This window comes from Prionailurus bengalensis, chromosome C1 (genome assembly GCF_016509475.1).
Source record: "Prionailurus bengalensis isolate Pbe53 chromosome C1, Fcat_Pben_1.1_paternal_pri, whole genome shotgun sequence".
NCBI lineage: Eukaryota > Metazoa > Chordata > Mammalia > Carnivora > Felidae > Prionailurus > Prionailurus bengalensis.
Genome location: NC_057345.1, coordinates 23,448,808 through 23,468,454, shown reverse-complemented (window position 1 = coordinate 23,468,454; position 19,647 = coordinate 23,448,808). Strand labels below are relative to the sequence as shown.

Sequence of the window (19,647 nt, the reverse complement as noted above, 5' to 3'; positions counted from 1 at the left end):
GCTCATATTTCTTGCCAGGACATTTACCGTAGTCTTCTGGTTGGTTTTCTGTGCTCCCCCAGCCCCTCCCTCTCCACCCCCCCCCCCCCCATGTTCTGTGTTGCTGCCGAATTGGTATTTCTGAAGACGCAAATCTCTTGTCTCAACCTTGCCTAAATTTTGGTATTTTGTTTTTCAGTTGCTTTTAGAATAACTTCCAAACTCTTCAGCATAATTTAGGTCCTTCATGTTTTGAGCCAGTTTACCAGTCTTTACTGTTACCCTAGTTCAGCTATATTGAAGTATTTGTAATTTTCTGAACATACATGCTAATTTTGTAGTGTGTGTGATTCCTCAACAGAGTTGTGCTATTTTATTTATGCAGTTTTCTCTGTTTGGGACTCTTTTCTGTTTTCATCCACTTAGCCACTTTCTCCTCTTTCAAGTTCCAACTAAAGTATCTTCGTCTCTGGTAAACTCTCCTCATTATTCCACTCTTTTATTGAAGGTTGGGTGTCTTGTTGGTGTTGCTGTCATACTTCATACTCATTGAAACATTCAGCTTCCTGTATTAGAGTTAAATATTTACTTTTTCTGTCACCATTGGGTGCTAGGAAGCTGGTTCAGTAAACACATTCTTGGGCTTAAGTCCAGACCTACTGAATCCAAATCTCCAGTGATGAGACACAGTTCATGTGTTTTTTTTAAAAAGCACTCCCTGGTGATCCTCATGTGCCCTTTGGTTAAGAACTACTGTGATGGTTCCTCTTGAAGAATCTTTTAGCCTTGTATCTCCAGCACCTGGCAAGTAGTGTTTACCTCATAAATGATGAGTGAATACAGTATGTTTTCAGAGCACATTGAAGAGACTCATTGAGTGGAGTGTTTTATTTTCAAGGGTATTAAGATTGTATTTTGAATTGATAAGGTCTAAGGTGTAACAGAATGTATGGTCTTGGAATACTGAGAGGCTTTTGGGCTTGAAGATAAGGAGCCAGTTAGCATTTCTTGAAAGGTTGTGTTAAAGAACTTTTAAATTCTTATCAGCTCCGGTTTTATGCTTTTTCTTTTTGTTTTGCCCCCCCCTCCTCCCCCCCCCCCACCCCCCGCCCCTATTTGACATTTCTTGAAACCCTAAAGGATAGGCAAACAGAAGGGGCTGGAGGAGCAAGGTTTACTTTCTTTAATTTGTAAAACATTAAAACTTTGTTTCTGTTCACAGTTACATCGCTTACTGGAAAACAGTGCTGTACTTTTTCAACCTAATACATTTACAAGGTTCATTCCTGTTCTCTGAAGTGAATACTCTGTACTAGCATAGTTGAAGATCACATACTTATGAACATAGGATCAAAGTTGTAGTTTAACCCTGTCTTGTCAGCGGTTAATTGCTTTTAAGATTAGTGACTCGGGCGCCTGGGTGGCGCAGTCGGTTAAGCGTCCGACTTCAGCCAGGTCACCATCTTGCGGTCCGTGAGTTCGAGCCCCGCGTCGGGCTCTGGGCTGATGGCTCAGAGCCTGGAGCCTGCTTCCGATTCTGTGTCTCCCTCTCTCTCTGCCCCTCCCCCGTTCATGCTCTGTCTCTCTCTGTCTCCAAAATAAATAAAACGTTGAAAAAAAAAATTTAAGATTAGTGACTCATTTTTCCTATTTGAAGCTTTTTAAGAGGTACTGTTTGGGTTCAAGCTTTTTATTGGGGTATAGTATAAGGTACAAACTGTGAATTTTATTTTTTATTTTATGTGTTTATTATTTAAATATTTATTTGTTTATTTGTTTGTTTGTTTGTTTGTTAAGTGATCTCTACACCTAGCATGGGGCTTGAACTCATGACTCCGAGATCAAGAGTTGTATACTCTGTTGACTGAGCCAGCCAGGTGCCCCCAAACTGTGATTTTTAAAAGGTTTTGTGATGTAGTTCACATACCATACAATTCACCCATTTGTTTATTTAAAAAGTTTTTTTAATGTTTATTTATTTTTGAGAGAGAAACACGGAGCATGAGTGGAGGAGGGGCAGAGAGAGAGGGAGACACAGAATCTGAAACAGGTTCAAGCCTCTGAGCTGTCAGCACAGAGCCCAGTATGGGGCTCAAACTCAAGAATTGCAATATCATGACCTGAGCTGAAGTCAGATGCTTAACCGATTGAGCCACTCGGGCGCCCCACAATTCACCCATTTAAAATGTACTATTCAGGGGCGCCTGGGTGGTTCAATCAGCTGAGTGTCTGATTTTTAATTTTAGCTCAGGTCATGATCCCAGCGTTGTAGGATTGAGCCCTACGTTGGGCTCCACACTGAGTGAGGAGCCTGCTTAAGATTCTTTCTCTTTTTTTCCTTCTGCCCCTCTACCCTGCTCTTCCTCTCTTTCTCTTTCTCTCTCTCAAAAAATAAAATGCACTGTTCAGTGGTTCTTAGTATTCACAGAGTTGTGCAACCATCACTACAATAAAATTTTAGAACATTTTTATTATGCCCAAAAGAAACCGTGTACCCATTACCAGTCACTGTCCACTTCCCTCATTCCTTTAGCAACCACTAATCTACTTTCTGTCTAAAATGGAATTTTTTTATGATCTAAAAATTTTCATTAACTTTTTCAAAGTAAAATACTTCTAACAGCACAGGTCATTTTCTTTCTAGATGTTTTCTGTGTGTATATACATAAACACAGGTTCATGTGTTTTAGTTTTAAGCCAAGTGGGAACATTCTAAGTATATGACACATGTACACAGGTGCCTTTTTGCCCTTAATACATTGTGGCTATCCTTTCAGGTCAATAATGTTTGATTCTTCTTTAAGGGCCTTAGTGCATGGAGCTACAGTGATTTATTTGACTGACTTATCTCACATTAGTGAACTTTTAGAGTGTTTTCAGCTTTTGACCTTCTAAACAATGCTATAGTAACAACAGGTAGTTTTATTTTTGTATTCTGCGGTCATTTCTTTTTTTTTTTTTAAGTTTTTATATATTTATTTTGAGGGAGAGGGAGAGAGAGAGAGAGAGAGAGAGAGAGAGAAATGAATGAGTGGGGGAGGGGCAGAGAGAGGAGGGTAGAAGATCTGAAGTGGGCTCTGTGAGCCTGGTGCAGAGCTCCAACTCCCGAACTGAGTGATCATGACCTGAGCCAAAGTTGGGCACTTAACCAGCTGAGCCACCCAGACGCCCCTCTGCTATCATTTCTTTAGACTGTATTTACAGAGGTGAAATTGACAGATCAAGGAAAAGAATGTATTTAAGATTTTGATACATATTTCCACATTTTTCTCCAGATTTCCACGTTGTTCTACGAATTTAAAGTTTTACCAACATTATACGAGTATTTATTTTCTCTGTTGGTATATATATTATTTTCGTAGATTTTTTTTTTTCTTTTTTGAGCGAGAGAGAGAAAGAGGGCACAAGTGAGTGACAGGCAGAGAAAGAAAATCCCAGGAGAGACAGAGAGACAGAGAGAAGCAGGGCTCATCTGAAGTGGGGCTGGTGCTCACCTAATGTGGGTCTCGAACTCACCAACCGTGAGGGCTAGGGCTCTAAGACTAGAATTTTTCTTTTTTAAATTACCTTTATTGAAGTATAAGTACATAATAAAATGCACACATTTTAGATGTATAATATGATAGTTTTGACACAGAGTATTCACCCATGACAGGATCACTCTAATCATAATGACAGTTCCCATCTCTCCAAAAGTTTCATGGGCCACTTTTAATTCCCCAGCAGCAACTGCTGATTTGCTTTCTGCCTAGGCCTAGACTTTAATTACTGTATTTTAATGGCATTTGGAATGACATTAAAACAACTCTTGTTATTTCTAGAATCACAGGTATACCCCATGCCCTAAGGGATGAATGCTCCTCCATAGATGGCTGTAAAAGTTGCTCCCTCACCTCCTTCCAAGTCCTTTGTTTAAATGTTACTTTTTCATTGAGGCCTTCCATGAATACTATTTAAATTATAGTTCTGTCCCCCTTCCCTGCTTTTTCTCAGTGGTCTTTATACCATTTTGTAGTTTTCTGTACTTTCCAAAATGTTTGCAGTGAGGGTTTATTGTTTTTAGAATTCAAAATTACCTTAAACACGTTATTTTTAACGGGAGGAAAAAACTCCTATGTGTTTTGGTTTTTAAATCCAGTTTCAAACATTATTCCATGGCACTCACAACACCCATAAATAAGCAAGTGTAAAACCTGATAAATTTGCTATAGCTGAAGTTCTTCTCAACCACAAGAGGGAAACTTGCATGTTTCATGACCTCACAGTAATACAAACTGTATTAAGGGTAAGGAACTAAAGGTAGTAACTGTGCTCAAAAAAGGAGCAAATGAAGGTTTACTGTTTGCATAACATCAGGTGGAATTCTATACAGAATTAAGCCACATAAATTAATACCTGCCAGTGTTTAAGAGATTATTTTGATTAGGACTTCTTACTTTTTTTTTTTTTTTAAGTTTATTTATTATGAGAGAGCACAAGCAGGGGAGGGGCAGAGAGAGAGAATCCTAAGCAGGCCCCGTGCTGCCAGCACTGAGTCTGATGCAGGGTTTGAACCCACAAACTGTGAGATCATGACCGAGAGTCTGAGCACCTAATTGAGCCACCCAGGTGCACCCCCCACCACCACTTTTTTTTAATTCAGAGGAGATAAAACTCTGAAATATATTCTCCCACAGATACAGTTTTGGATTTATGTATTATGTACTCTTTTAGGATCATAAAGTCCAGAATGAGCTATTTGATGTGCTTGGTAGCTGCCTTCTTAATTATGTTGCTGTGATTTATCTGGATAGATTTACTCAGTGAGAATTCCTTATTCCCTTACATACTACAATAGAATGTTGAAACAAGGGAGTAGTAAGGGTTTGTGACAAGGCCACTAAATGGAGGAAGACATTTTGTAGGCCTCCTGGTTGAAGACTTGATAGATAATCTGTTTCTTGTGCCAGTTGTTTGTAACTGTAACAATAATAATGAAGTGTTTAACTCAAGAAACTTTATCGCACCAGTGTTTATTCCCTTTACGCCGCCTGGCCTGGATGGCTCAGTCGGTCGGTTGAACGTGCAACTCTTTTTTTTTTTTTTTTTTTTTTTTAATTTTTTTTTTTTTCAACGTTTATTTATTTTTGGGACAGAGAGAGACAGAGCATGAACGGGGGAGGGGCAGAGAGAGAGGGAGACACAGAATCGGAAACAGGCTCCAGGCTCTGAGCCATCAGCCCAGAGCCTGACGCGGGGCTCGAACTCCCGGACCGCGAGATCGTGACCTGGCTGAAGTCGGACGCTTAACCGACTGCGCCACCCAGGCGCCCCTGAACGTGCAACTCTTGACGTTGGGGATGTGAGTTTGAGCCCCACATTGGGTGTAGAGATTACTTAAAAAAAAATACGTATATATGCAGATATGTTAAAACAAGGGTCATTTTTATTGACAGTGAATGTAATTTTGTTTTCATTATGGGCCAACTAAGGAATCTTTCCATGGTTCAATGCCATTCTGTGTATCCTCATAAACAGGGATTTAAAAATCAAATAAAATGTTTTTCCCTCCCATTAAAAATAACTTGTAGGTACTTTTGATTTCTAAAATCAATAAATGCTCATTGTAAATATTTTGGAAAGTACATCCAATTACAAAATTATAAAAACATGCAGGAAACCAACCAACTAACTGTAATTCGGTCTTCTGTAACCTTTTATGATAGGTCTATCTGGTTTTTTACTAAAAAATTTTAAAAATGTAAATACTTATATATTTATAGACAGGAAAATCTCTTTGGTGCTAATAACAATAATGATTGCTTCTTGAGTTTTGCCTTTTTTTTTTTTTAATCTTATGGGCAGTATGAATTTTTACTAATTATTTTTCTGTTTTGGTTAACCACTGGAGAAGTTAGAGATAAATTTATGGCTCATTTCTAGCAAGTATATTGGACCCAATTGCATACATTTTATAAACAAGGCTCTTTCTTCTCATTTTCCCTTTGCCTTAATTTTCTCATTAGTTGAATTTACTCGAGTTTGTAAGTCACTCTGAATCCTTTTTGGAACAAGTTCAGGTAAAGTAAAAACATTTCTGTGATTATAGGTTTCTGTCTTTTTTTTTTTTTTTTGGTCTAACATATCAAAATATCCTATGACAGAATATTTCCGTAGATAATTTTAAGGTTTTATAATATTCCATTATATTTAATGGTCTCATTCTTTTCTGTATTATTTCCTGATATTGGTCATTTAGGCTTCTAAATTTTTACCATTATAGGTGGTTCTGTAATGAATATTTTGTTCATCAATATTTGCAGTTTGAATTATTTTCTTAAGTCTTAGAATGGGAAAAATACTGCTAGATGTTCATAAAGCTATTCTACCTCTTGTGTAATTATTCCCCCCCCCTTTTTTTTTTAAATTTTTTTTTCAACGTTTATTTATTTTTGGGACAGAGAGAGACAGAGCATGAACGGGGGAGGGGCAGAGAGAGAGGGAGACACAGAATCGGAAACAGGCTCCAGGCTCTGAGCCATCAGCCCAGAGCCTGACGCGGGGCTCGAACTCCCGGACCGCGAGATCGTGACCTGGCTGAAGTCGGACGCTTAACCGACTGCGCCACCCAGGCGCCCCATATTTTTCCCCCTTTTTAAGATACAATTTGTGTATAGTAAAATATGTTATTTTGGTATGCACTTTTTTATAGGTTTTGACAAATGCAGATATTCTTGTAACTACCATGATCAAGATCAGTTTGACCCATCCCCACATTCCATGCAGCCCCTTCATAGTCACTTCTTAACTCTGTTCCCAGCCGCTGGTAACCATGAATCTGTTTTTTGCCCCTTTAGTTTTGCCTTTTCCAAAATGTCATATACTGTAAATGTATGTAGTTTTGAATCTGTTTTTTTTTTTTCACTTAGCATAATGCATTTGAGAATCTATGTTGTTGTTTATAACAATACATTGGTCCTTTTTATTGCTCAGTAGTGTTCCATTAAATGGTTTTGTGACTGTTATCCATTTTGTGTGCTTAATTTTAATTCTCAGCTGGAATGCTTGGTACACTCATTACTTGAAAGATGGAATGTGGGTGGCATATTTTTGTTACTTTTCTATATTGTGTTTCTGTAGTCTTTACATGTGAAAGACAGTTGTATCAAGACCAAATCTTTGGCCATAGTTTGTATGTTTTATTGTCTTTGGCATGTAGTATTTTATTTTCTTTATTTATTTAAAAAAATTTTTTTAACGTTTTATTTATTTTTGAGACAGGGAGAGACAGAGCATGAACAGGGGAGGGTCAGAGAGAGGGAGACACAGAATCTGAAACAGGCTCCAGGCTCTGAGCTGTCAGCACAGAGCCTGACACGGGGCTCGAACTCACGGACCGGGAGATCATGACCTGAGCCGAAGTTGGCCGCTTAACCGACTGAGCCACCCAGGCGCCCTGGCACGTAGTATTTTAGAGAACCAAGAGTAAACCCCCCCCCCCCCCCACTGGAATACTTAAGGAATACTCCAACTTTAGTATAGTTTGTTCAGGATGTGATTTTTATGTGCTATTTGAGTGAGACCTTTTGATCTGCATTGGTTTTTTTTTTTTGTAGCTTGAGAAAAAGGTTCTTTTGGTTATATATTTGCTTATTTTAGGGTTTTTTTTCCCCCCCCCCTCAGGACTATCTTTTTTATGGAACTATCATTTTTAAAAAAAAATTATTTTTTTTCTTTATTTTTTTTAATTTACATTCAAGTTAGCATATAGTGAAACAATGATTTTTGGAGTAGATTCCTTAATGCCCCTTACCCCTTTAGCTCATCTCTCCCCCCCCCCAACCTCTCCAGCAACCCTCTGTTTATTCTCCATATTTTTAAGCCATATCTTCATTATTTCTTTATAGTGGCCTTTTCTTTTTTAATGTTTATTTATTTTGAGAGAGAGAGAGAGAGAATAAGCAGGTAAGGGACAGAGAGATTGGGAGAAAAAGAGAATCCCAGCAGGTTCCACACATGGAGCCTGATGTGCACGGTTCAAGTCCATAACCCTGGGATCATGACCTGAGCCAAAATCAAGAGTCAGACATTTATCTGACTCAGCCGCCCATCTGCCTGTCCCCCTCCCTCCCTTCCTTCCTTCCTTGCTTCCTTCTTTCCTATTTTATTTTCTAAAGAGAGTGAGCGAGTGGGGGAGGGGCAAAGAGAGAGCGGGACAGAGAATCCTAAGCAGGCTCCATGGTGACAGTGGAGAGCCCAATGTGGGGTTCGAACTTAACAACTGTGAGATCAGGATCTGAGCTGAAGTTGGACACTCAACCAATTGAGCCACAAGCACCCCACACCTGTCTTTTTTTAATTTAAAATTTTGATTTAGTTATTGTCAACTCACATACTATTGTAAGAAATAATACAGAGTATAATAATACAGTGTACAATCCTTTATACACTTTGCCAAATTTCTCCCCAGGGGTAACATTTTACAGTATAACATTTGTAGATAACATTTTTTAGGTAATGTTGTGTAATATGACATTACAACTAAGATGCTGACATTGATAAAAATCCATCCAATCTTACTGAGTTTTTCCAGTTTTGTTTTTAATTAAAAATTTTTTTAACATTTATTTATTTATTTTTGAGAGACAGAGAGAGAGAGTGTAAGCAGGGGAGGAGCAGAGAGAGGGAGACACAGAATCCAAAGCAGGCTCCAGGCTCAGCTGTCAGCACAGAGCCCTATGGGGGCTCGAACCCACGAATGGTGAGATCATGACCCGAGCCGAAGTCAGATGCTTAACTGACTGAGCCACCCAGGCACCTCTGATTTTTCCGGTTTTGATCTCATTTGTGTGTGTGTGTGTGTGTGTGTATGTGTATTTTAAATGTGGTATTGGAGTTTTATTAAGATAAAGGGCCTCTTTCTTTCTTTGTTATTTTAGAGAGAGCGAATGGGGGAGGGGGCAGAGGGGCGGGGTGGAGTGGGGGGCAGAGAAAAAAAGAAAATCTTAAGCAAGCTCCATGCTCAGTATGGAGCCCGATGCAGGGCTTGAACCCACGAACTGTGGGATCATGACCTGAGCTGAAGTCGGAAGCTTGCCCAACTAAGCCACCCAGGTGCCTCTGAGTAGCTCTTTTTATAACCACATCCACCTTCTTCTTGAGGGGTAGGGGATAGGGGAGCTCCCCCCAAACTCTAATTTCTTATTCTCCAGTTTTGCAATTTTGTCTTTTCCAAACTATTCTGAATGGAATCATCGTATTACCTTTGGGGATTGGCCTTTTCTTGGTCTGCAGAAGGTCCTGGAGACTTAGCAAGTTGTTGCATATAGTAGTTCATTCCTTCTTGTTGCTGCACACTGTGCTATTTTGTAGATGTACCACAGTTTGTTTCACCTGTGGAAGGGCATCTGGGCAGATTCTGGTTTTTAGTTGCTGGAAATAAAGCTGCCGTGAGCATTCATATTCAGGTGTTTCTGTGACCATAAGTTGTCATTTCTCTGGGATAACTGCTTTAGGAGTGCAAGTGCTGGGTCGATCATAGGATAGTTGCATGTTCAGTTTTTGAAGAAACTGCCAAATCGTTTTCCAGAGTTGGCTGTGCCATTTTGCGTCTTACCAGCCATGTTTGGTCTAATTTTTCTGAACCCTTACCAGCGTGTGGTGGTGTTACGTTTTTTTATCTTAGCCATTCTGATAGGTACGTGATGGTATCTCATTGTGGTTTGAATCTATATTTCCGTGATGGCTAATGATGGTCAGCATCTTTTCACGTGAGCAGTTATCTTTATTTATTTTTTTTATTTTTTTTTTCAACGTTTATTTATTTTTGGGACAGAGAGAGACAGAGCATGAACGGGGGAGGGGCAGAGAGAGAGGGAGACACAGAATCGGAAACAGGCTCCAGGCTCTGAGCCATCAGCCCAGAGCCTGACGCGGGGCTCGAACTCCCGGACCGCGAGATCGTGACCTGGCTGAAGTCGGACGCTTAACCGACTGCGCCACCCAGGCGCCCCAGTTATCTTTATTTTTTAATGTGGGTTTTATTCTTATTATTTATATGATCTTAATTATTGATAAAAATGTTAAATTCTGTTTGGTACATTTTCCCTGGTCCCTTTATCCGATAACATTTGTGGAACTCTATTTATAAGTTTGATAAAAGATCTTTAATTTATAGATCAGCATTAATTTAGCATGTATTCACTTGGAAAAATTTAAGAATGATTTATTTTTAAACTAGATTTGGCAAACTGTGGCCTCTGTGCCAAATCTGGCTTGCTGCCTGTTTATGTATGGCCCTTGAGCTAAGAATGGTTTTTTACCTTTTTAAATAGTTGAACCAAATCAAAACAAACCAAACCAAAGAAAGATATGATAAAGACCCTGTGTAGCCCACAAAGCCTATATTCTTTGGCCTGTTACAGAAAAAGTGTGCCAACTTCTGTTTTTTAGATAACAGCTTTATTGAGCTATTTTTCACATACCTTAACATTTGTCCTTAAATTTGTAATTCAGTGGTTTTTAGTACATCCACAGTGTTATGCAACTTATCAGCTATGTAACTGTAGACATTTTTAGCACTTCCAGAAGAAACTTTGTACTCATTAGTAGTCATTGCCTATTTTCTCCTTTCCCAAGTCCCTGGCAAACCCAAGTCTATTCTTGTTTCTGTAGATTTGTTTATTGTGGATATGTTATATAAATGGGATCATATAAATATATGGCTTTTTGTGTCTGGCTTCTTTCACTTACCTAATGTTTTTAGGGTTCATGCATGCTTATGTATCAGTGCTTCATTCCTTTTTGTGGCCAAATAATACTCCTTTGTATGATATACTATATAAATTTTACACATTCAGCAGTTGACTTACTGCCTTGTGGATTTGAATTTTGCTATGAATTTTTGTCTGTAGATCTATATTCTTTCTTCGAATAGGTAAATCATTTTCAGAAATCTTCTCTTTTATATCTTCAGGATGTGACTTCTTTTTCCTCATTAAGTAGTTTACTCCCTGTGGCCTCATGATGACTTACTTCCGTTTGATCATCCTTGAATTAACGGAGAGAGTTCTGGCCACAGATGGGCTGTGTGGGTGGCTGTTACATCTTCACATACACAGTTGGGCGGCAGAGTAGTGTGCACAGCTCCTTCTCCGCTTTTGGGTTTCTAGCAGGCTTTTGTCTGGTGCAGCTTTGTTGGATCTGGATGGGCCCTTTTGTCTTTATTGCCCATTTAAACAGTTGGAGTACCCCAGACACATTTTGATCCCGCGATATAGGACACCGGAAAGAGACACGGGAGTCAGCCTGCCTGGGTAACTTTGGGCGAGTTTTTAACCTTTCTCTACCTCAGTTTCCTCCTCCATTAAAAAAATGGGAAATGGAGGATAATTAGGAATTATTTTATAATTTGAGAATTAAATAGTACATACTGCTACCTAGAACATAGTAAGTATGAACTATTCTGACAGTCATAAAAGGCCCATCCTATTTCTGTTCTTTTTCACAGTGTTTCCCTGTAGAAACTGCTTCTGAATGTACCATAACTAACCTAATTTTTATTTACTGTTGGCTATCCTACCCCTGACTTTTTGTTGAAAATTTTTTTCTTTCTTTCTTTAAATTTTTTAAGCTTGTTTGTTTATTTTGAGAGAGAGAGAGCGAGCAAGCAGGGAGGGGCAGAGAGAGAGGGAGAGAGAATCTCAAATAGGCTCTGCCCTGCCAGCTCGGAGCCCGATGGGGGCTCAAACTCTCAAACTGTGAGATCATGACCTGAGCTGAAATCAGCAGTTGAACGCTTAATCGACTGAGCCACGCAGGTGCCCCTGTTGAAAGTATTTCTTAACTGTTTTTTTTCTTATTGTTAAAAGTAACTACACAGTGAGCACCTTGGCTTATAGAACTTATTCCTCATTGTGGTTATTTAAGATGTTTTTAGAAAGAGGATTATTGGTTTGAAAGTTACTAATATTTTAAAGACATAAATATTGTCAAATTTGTTTTTAGAAGATTCTGATTTTTTTCATAGGCATTACACAAAATACAGAAACTACTGAAGAAATTTTAACATTTGAGTATATTACCTTAGTCTTTTTTTTAACCTTCTAGTCTTACTTTGTTTATGTCTCTGTATGGAAATGTATTTGTATCTTTTTATATATGCAGATTTGTTGTCTTTTTTTTTTTTTTCAACGTTTATTTATTTTTGGGACAGAGAGAGACAGAGCATGAATGGGGGAGGGGCAGAGAGAGAGGGAGACACAGAACCGGAAACAGGCTCCAGGCTCTGAGCCATCAGCCCAGAGCCTGACGCGGGGCTCGAACTCCCGGACCGCGAGATCGTGACCTGGCTGAAGTCGGACGCTTAACCGACTGCGCCACCCAGGTGCCCCCAGATTTGTTGTCTTTAGAATCCTTACACATACACATTTTTCTCGAACAATTTTAAAGATGTTTTAAATAGCTGCATAAAATTCTGTAAGTGAATATATACTACACTTAATGATTCCTACTGTAGTTTAACTTTTTACCACTTTTGCCATCACATTGCCAGGTTGAAGATATTTGTTAACACTCTTCGATCGTATTTCTGATTATTTGCTTTGGCTAAAATCCTAGAAGTGGAGTTATTAGAACAGAGGCAATGAACATTTATAAAACTTGATGCATATTGTCAAATTTCTTAAAAAAATTTTTTTAAATTATTTAGTTTAGAGAGAGAGGGAGAGAGAGAGAGAAGGAGAAAGGGAGGGGCAGAGAGAGAGGACGACAGAGGGTCCAAAGCAGGCTCTGTGCTGAGAGCAGACAGCCCAATGCGGGGCTCAAACTCATGACCTGAGATCATAACCTGAGCCAAAATCGGATGCTTAACCAACCGAGCCACACAAGTGCCCCATCAGATTTCTTTCTTGAAAAGCTGTAGAAAAACATGACAAAGTATTCTTTTAAGCAGGATAAGAACCATTTTAAAGAAGCTGGCACTGGAAGTCCTATTTCTGCTATTTTTATCACTCCTGAGACCAAGGGTAATTTCTCACATTACAGATATTCGTGTGTACTGCCCGTCATGTTTTTAATACTGTGGGGGTGACTTTTAGAGAGAGAAGACAACTGCCATGGCACTATTGATAAAGTGCAGTTTTGCTACTTAGTGGTTATGACAGCAGTTAAGAGAGCAGTAGGACCTGTGTGCCATGGTCTTTGAACTTTTGTTTGCATCCAACTTCTGGTTTGCCAACAAGGGAGAGCAAATAACTAGAGAAGTAGTCTTTGTGTAAGGACCTCTCCCACCTGGAGACTGACACTGTAGGCGTACCTTGCAGCTGATAGTTTCTCCTCCTAGCTTATTTTCCAAAATTGGTAGTTTCCACTGGTGGTCTTAATTGTACATTTGTTAAAAATAGTCACTGTCTTGTAATTTGTGGAAAATTCTTATCAGTGACTGTGTAGGCCCTTAATTTGTTTTCTCTGACAAACCCTTCTTATGGTAGGAATTCTTACGTGTCTGTTAGTGAGCCCCAGGGATGACAAAGTGAATCTCAGAAAATTTGATGTTAGCAAGACTTTGGAAAGTCCACTTCTATGCCTTTTTGGTGGGTAAATATTTGCTACTTTCATATAGACTCTAATACTCTGCCAGTAAGATTGTTCCTGATTCCAGTGAGGTCAATGGTGCCTTTAAATTTTGTTTCATTTTTTGAAAAGAGCCTGATACAGATTTGCCACAACCTGATTTAGGAACTTTTGGATGAGTATTCTTCATTTATCTTTTTTTATTTTTTCCATATGTTCTCTCTTGAGATTGGTATTTCAGAATGAAGTTTTTTACTGCTAATGAACACTTTCTGGTGTGTTCCCCATTTGTAAATAAACATTTTTTTAATGTAAATGTAATCTCTATAGTGGTATAGGAGTCTCTTTTATGTTTCTGAATTTTGGGTTTTTTTGGTGGTTAGCAATATGCCAGTCAGCTCTCTGGCTACAGATAGTAGTTTCCAGACAAGAAGAGAGACGATTGATCATTATCTTAAGTTTTTAAGGTGTTTTATTTTTAAGTAATCTCTACATCCAGTGAGGGGCTTGAACTCAGACCAAGAGTTGCTGCTCTACCAACTGAGTCACCCAGGCGCCCCGATCATTGTCTTAAGTTTTACACTTTTTATTAGGTTCTTCCATAACAATTAAACCGTTTCTTTTTGCAGTTAAAATGGCCTTGCCTTCATTATTGATTTCAGCTTGAACATGATTGGTGAAATTAAGAAAAAGACTGGCAGAACCAGCAGTTGTGAGGTTTTTTTGTGTTTAAAGGTCACTAGTATCATTAAATGATTTTGAAAATGTGTATTAATTCCTTTTACTTTCAAAATTGTTTTCTTTTATGTTTAGGAAGTGCTGACATTTACATGAGATGTATATGTTCGGGTAGTCTGGTAGCAAAACAGTTTTGGTAACTTAGTTATAGTAGTTTATTATGGGGGTCTGTTAATCATCCTAGCAGAATGCCACCAGCATATTAGGAAATCTGTAATTCTAATATATTTACCTTAATTAGTGAAAGCAGTAGCAGTGTTTAATGATAGATAATAAAGAAGTGGATGGGGGTGCCTGGGTGGCTCAGTCGGTTAAGCATCTGACTTCAGCTCAGGTTCTGTGAATTTGAGCCCCACGTCAGGCTCTGTGCTGACCGCTCAGAGCCTGGAGCCTGCTTCGGATTCTGTGTCTCCCTCTCTTTCTGCCCCCTTCCCCACTCACGCGCTCTCTCTCTCTCTCTCTCTCTCTCTCTCTCTCTCTCTCTCAAAAATAAATAAACATTAAAAAAATAAAAAAACATGAAGTGGATGTTCAGTCTAATCCTGGCTGTGGTGACTTCATTTTCCTCATTGTGTATCATAGAAGACAGTATCAAAATAGCGTAGTAATTAGTTGCTGGACCAACTGTTGAACCCAGGTGTGCTTTTGTGTGACTTTGACGAGAACACAGAAGGTAGTAAAGGGTAGAGACTTAAATTTGAATTCCACTCTATGTGCTATATAACTTTGCACAAATTACTTCACTGAACCTTGGTTTCCTTGTGTATAAAGTGGAATAATATCTATTTTTGTAGTACAGTGTCTTGAAACTCAGCAAATGCTGGTGTTTAGTGTTGTCACTGACAGTGAAAAAGAATGGAAACCTTCATGAGTAAGATCACGTAGTAGGGTTTGCAGCCACTTAGGCCGAAAGAGTGGGTTTTTTTGTCAATGCCACCCATCCCCTCCCCGCCAAGAAGGATGCTGATTTATTTAAATTTTATTTGAGGACCGTAATCAGTTTTTGCTTTTCTTACAAAGTGGGTGCTTTTGTAAGAGTACCTGTGTTTTCAAATTATGATTGTTAAAACATACAAAGTATTTATAGGACAGGGTCTGGCACAAAGTAAGGCTTAGTAAGTATCAGTTATTGTTTATGATACTGATACGTAGTGGTACAAGAGCTGCTGTAGAACAGACTTAGTAGTTAATTCTCATGTTCCCTTTCCATATTTTATCGCTCAAGTTTCTCCTGCTTTTTTTTTTTAGGGTTTTATTTTTTTAACTAATCTCTACGCCCAGCATGGGGCTCAAACAGACCAGCCCCGAGATCCAGAGTCTCATGCTCTGCCATCTGAGCCAGCCAGGCACTGCTCAAGTTTCTCTGGCTTTTGCTTGGCTTTTTCTCACTGGTGTCTCCTTCCTGTAATGGTTCTTGGCACCAGCTCCCCTGCTTATATTGTTCTGGATCTGTGCTAGTGAAACAGAGCTAACGTGATCTAGGCTTGCCTGTGCAGAAAATCCTCCAGGAGAACAAAGGTAGTTGTGGAGGAGAAAAGCTCCTCTGACAACTTAGATTCAGTTGTCAGTTGAGGAAGCACATATTCTAGTAAAGGCAATTTTAGTCTCAAGGTGTAGAAATATGTTTTAACTAGCAAAAATTTAGGGCTTTAATGAAAGAATGCCAGGGATTCTCTCTGACCACCTCTGAGTAGAAATGTAAACGTGGGCCCCCTTGGCACTAGGTAGCTTTCTGTTTCCAGCACATTCTTTCTCTACGTTGCTTGTCTTCTGCTTATTCACCAGCTGATACTTGAATCAAAAATGATAGCCCCAACTGCCAGATCTTTAGGAACCTTCATTTTATCTCTCCATACCCGTCAGGCTCACATGGTAAGAGAAGAACCTGATTAGGTCAGTTTATCATTTCTTACCAGGTACCAGGGATTTGGCCATTTAGGGGAATACTTTTGCAGTAGGTGCTTTGGCCAGAGATGATAGGAATCATGAACTTGTCCTTTCTAAGCAGGTGTCTTGAAACATGTCCATTACAGAGAATATTCAGAAAGTATTGATTTGTTGAATTTTATTTTTCTAAGTGCACTATATAGCTCTGAGTTACTGTTTTTTAAAATACTATATTAGGGTGCCTGGGTGGCTCAGTTGGTTAAGCATCCGACTCTTGATTTTGGCTGAAGTCATGATCTTACGGTTCAAGAGACTGAGCCCCCCATTGGGCTCTGTGTTGACAGTGCGGAGCCTGCTTGGGATTCTCTCTCTCCCTCTCTCCCTCTGCCCCCCATCCCTCGCCCCCCCCCCCCCCGCTCATGCTGTGTCTGTCTCAAAATAAATAAACGTTAAAAAAAAAAATAAAGACTTCCAGTGTGATTTAATAAATACCAAGTCGGGGCGCCTGGGTGGCTCAGTCGGTTGGGTGTCCGACTTCAGCTCAGGTCACGATCTCGTGGTCCGGGAGTTCGAGCCCCGCGTCGGGCTCTGGCCTGATGGCTCAGAGCCTGGAGCCTGCTTCTGATTCTGTGTCTCCCTCTCTCTCTGCCCCTGCCCCGTTCATGCTCTGTCTCTCTCTGTCTCAAAAATAAATAAAACGTTAAAAAAAAAATTAAAAAAAAAATACCAAGTCAGTGATATCTTTGTGTCCGAGTTTGGTTCTTCTGTACAAGCCACGGAGAACTGGTCAAGCTGGCTCAAGTAGAGGGGCATTCTTTGTAAAGACACACTGGGCAGTTAAGAGGAATGCTAGCAGAGTCGGTCCAGGAACCTGACCACAGTGCTGTCAAAACTTGTTTCTTTCTTAGGGCTTTTATTCCGGACTGTGTGGTCTCCCGTGATTATTTGCTTCATTCCATTCTTTGAGGTATAATGTTCAATAACACCTGCTTGAAAAATGGATTAATTGTAATTGATTAAATATTTGGATCACGAACTGTTTACATTTGGATGTCTTTGTGCCTGAGTTTGTTCTTTTTTTCCCCCCTTTGACTACAGTGTTGGTTGGCAGAAAGAGTCAAACATCTGAAGAGTGAGGTAGGAGGAGAATCAGGAGACCATAGTGGCATGGGAAGTTCAGGAATGAAGGAATTTTATAAAGTGGTTTTACTGAGTGTTTTAAAAAATGAGAACTGAAAGAACATGAGGTTGAGCCAGCGATGGTGTTGTTTTTTTGTTTTTTGTTTTCCCTTTTGGAAGTTTCTGAATGGATGAGGATGGAGAGTGAGTGTTGAAGTTTCTTTGAATTGGTGATTTAGCTGGGAATTGAGACAGAGAGATGGATGTACTTTGAGATGCTAAGTTTTAGAAAGTAATTTAGATGTTTGCATGATCTAGGGACTTTTAATACGTTGATTATGGAAATGCTGAACTGGAGAGACACCCACCCCACCCTCCCAACAAGGAATGGCCAAAATCTTAACCCTGGGGGTGGGGGGGGGGTGGGGAAAGAAGGGATGAATGGGTGAAGGAGACATTTCAGTTACTTGAAACAGAATAACCTGTGAGGTGGGTACAGTTGAATAAGTGCCTCCTAAGTATTGGCCATTTTGTCTCATTTAACTATTACAACAAACTTGTAAGAGTTGGTGTTACCTCGGTTTTACAGATGAGGCAGTAGTGACATGTATATCATTCATTGGTGATTCTGATAAGTGTATGGACCGTTGGGTATGGTAAGTAGGGTTTCTCAAGGGGTGATGGAAAGGGCAGGCACCCTTTCCATGTGATTATCTTAAAGAGAATTTGATTATGTTAAAAGATTTGTAAAGTGATACTTTTGCTTAATTTTTAATTTTCCAAGTGTGATCTGTAATTCTGGGTCTATTTGTTTTTATTTTATAACTTCTGTGTGGTAAAACATGCAACTTAGTTTGCCAAATTAGGCAACAGGATCTAGTTAGGACAGGATCCCTGCTGGAAGGAGAGATAGGTGTTGAGTTTACGGAAGAAAGTTCTGGGAACTGGGAAATGGAAGGGAAACTCAGAAGCATAGGACCTGTGTATGGATGGTATTTGTGGTGGGATGAAGAGAGGAACATAGACGTAGGTCAGGCACTAAAGTGCTTCTCTTGCTCGCGTCTTCAGTAAAGGGACTGGCAGATGCCTTCATGGGGAGGGGCAGTGGTAGAACAAGTCCTGGATGGTTATGAGAAAGTTACATGTTACTGGCAAGTAGCCCGAAGACGGAAAACAGGAAATAGATTTGTGAAACCAAAGGAGATAGGTAATAGCAGTTAGTGAACGGAAGGACGTCTTCTAGACGTTTAGCGAAAATGGAGAAGAAATTAGTAAGTCGTGCTAGAAATTAACACTAACCCGGCACTCAAACCTAGAGAAAGCAGTAGAGCACCAGGACTGGACAAGACTGTTCTGTCCTGATGGGAGAATTTACTCTGATTATAATTTGCAGCCAGCTCTTCTCTTTTATGATAGAAGGAGCTTCTTTGTTACCTGCCTAAAATATTTCTTCATTCTTTGATTTCTCTTGATTCCCGAGCATCTTCTTCTGATCATTAGTTTTGTTTCCTAGGAAGAATTTGTGTGGAGAGTCTGCCTGGTGTCGATGACCATACCAGGTATAGCTTCTACTATAAACAGTACGTTCCTGACTAGTTAAAAACGTTTTTTTTTTTTTTTTTTTTTTTTGTGAGAATGATTTGATTTGTCTGGTCTAGTCACCTGTGGGCAAATGGTTTTTAATGGAGTTTCTGGACTAGCATGGCAAACTTTGGAAAGTGAGGCTCCTTCTCGCCTGTGTGAGGAGAACGACCAACAGGAATTAGGAGGGTAGTGCGCAGAGGTACGAGGAAGAGTGGTTCATCCTCTGGGTGTGGGGGGGGGGGGACAGAGGGAGACACCCGGAAAGAGGGAGGGCTGGAGGAGGTGAAGAGGGAACTGAAGAGAGGGAGAGAGAAGACCTGAGAGAGCTAGCAAATAAGAACAGAGAGAGGGAAAGAGGGAAAAGGGGGGGAGGGGGAGGGGAGGGGAGAGAGAGAGAATGAATGAATGAGTGAGTGAGTGAGTGATGGATGGGAAGATAGATCATATAGAAGGGAATGGAAATGGCTCCAAGGGCAGGGCTGGCTTTGAAGGTGCGGGGGAGGAGACAGTGGAAAGCAAAGGCAAACACGCCAAGAAAGCACACTCCTCAAAGCCCAGGCAGAAACAGAAGGCACTGTTATCTGAGGGGGCGAAACTTCCTGTGGCTGCCTTGGAGGCAGCGTGGTCACATAGGAAGGACGTTGCATTTTGAGTTGGAAGCCCCGGATTTAAATCCTGGCAGTGCCATTTAAGGGCTCTGCCCTCTTAACAACAGTTGGGAAGGGCATTTCTCAGAGGTTCAGTGTTCTCATCTTTTAAATGGAAATAATCGCTGTGACGTTGTTGTGA

General features: G+C 39.9%; 1 protein-coding gene across 27 annotated transcripts in view; it reads left to right on the top strand.

Moving 5' to 3' along the window:
- Nucleotides 1-19,647, top strand: part of PUM1 (pumilio RNA binding family member 1) — a 134,930-nt gene that overhangs the window by 21,076 nt on the left and 94,207 nt on the right. The window contains exon 1 of one of the 27 annotated variants that reach the window (XM_043574332.1): nt 4,322-4,335. The exons of 24 other annotated variants lie outside the window; for them this stretch is intronic. The gene's annotated coding sequence lies outside the window, so the exon portion shown is untranslated. Of the gene's footprint in view, nt 1-4,321; nt 4,336-17,391; nt 17,403-19,647 lie in introns of those variants that run through there. 2 more of the 27 variants (XM_043574340.1, XM_043574334.1) reach the window with 2 other exon arrangements.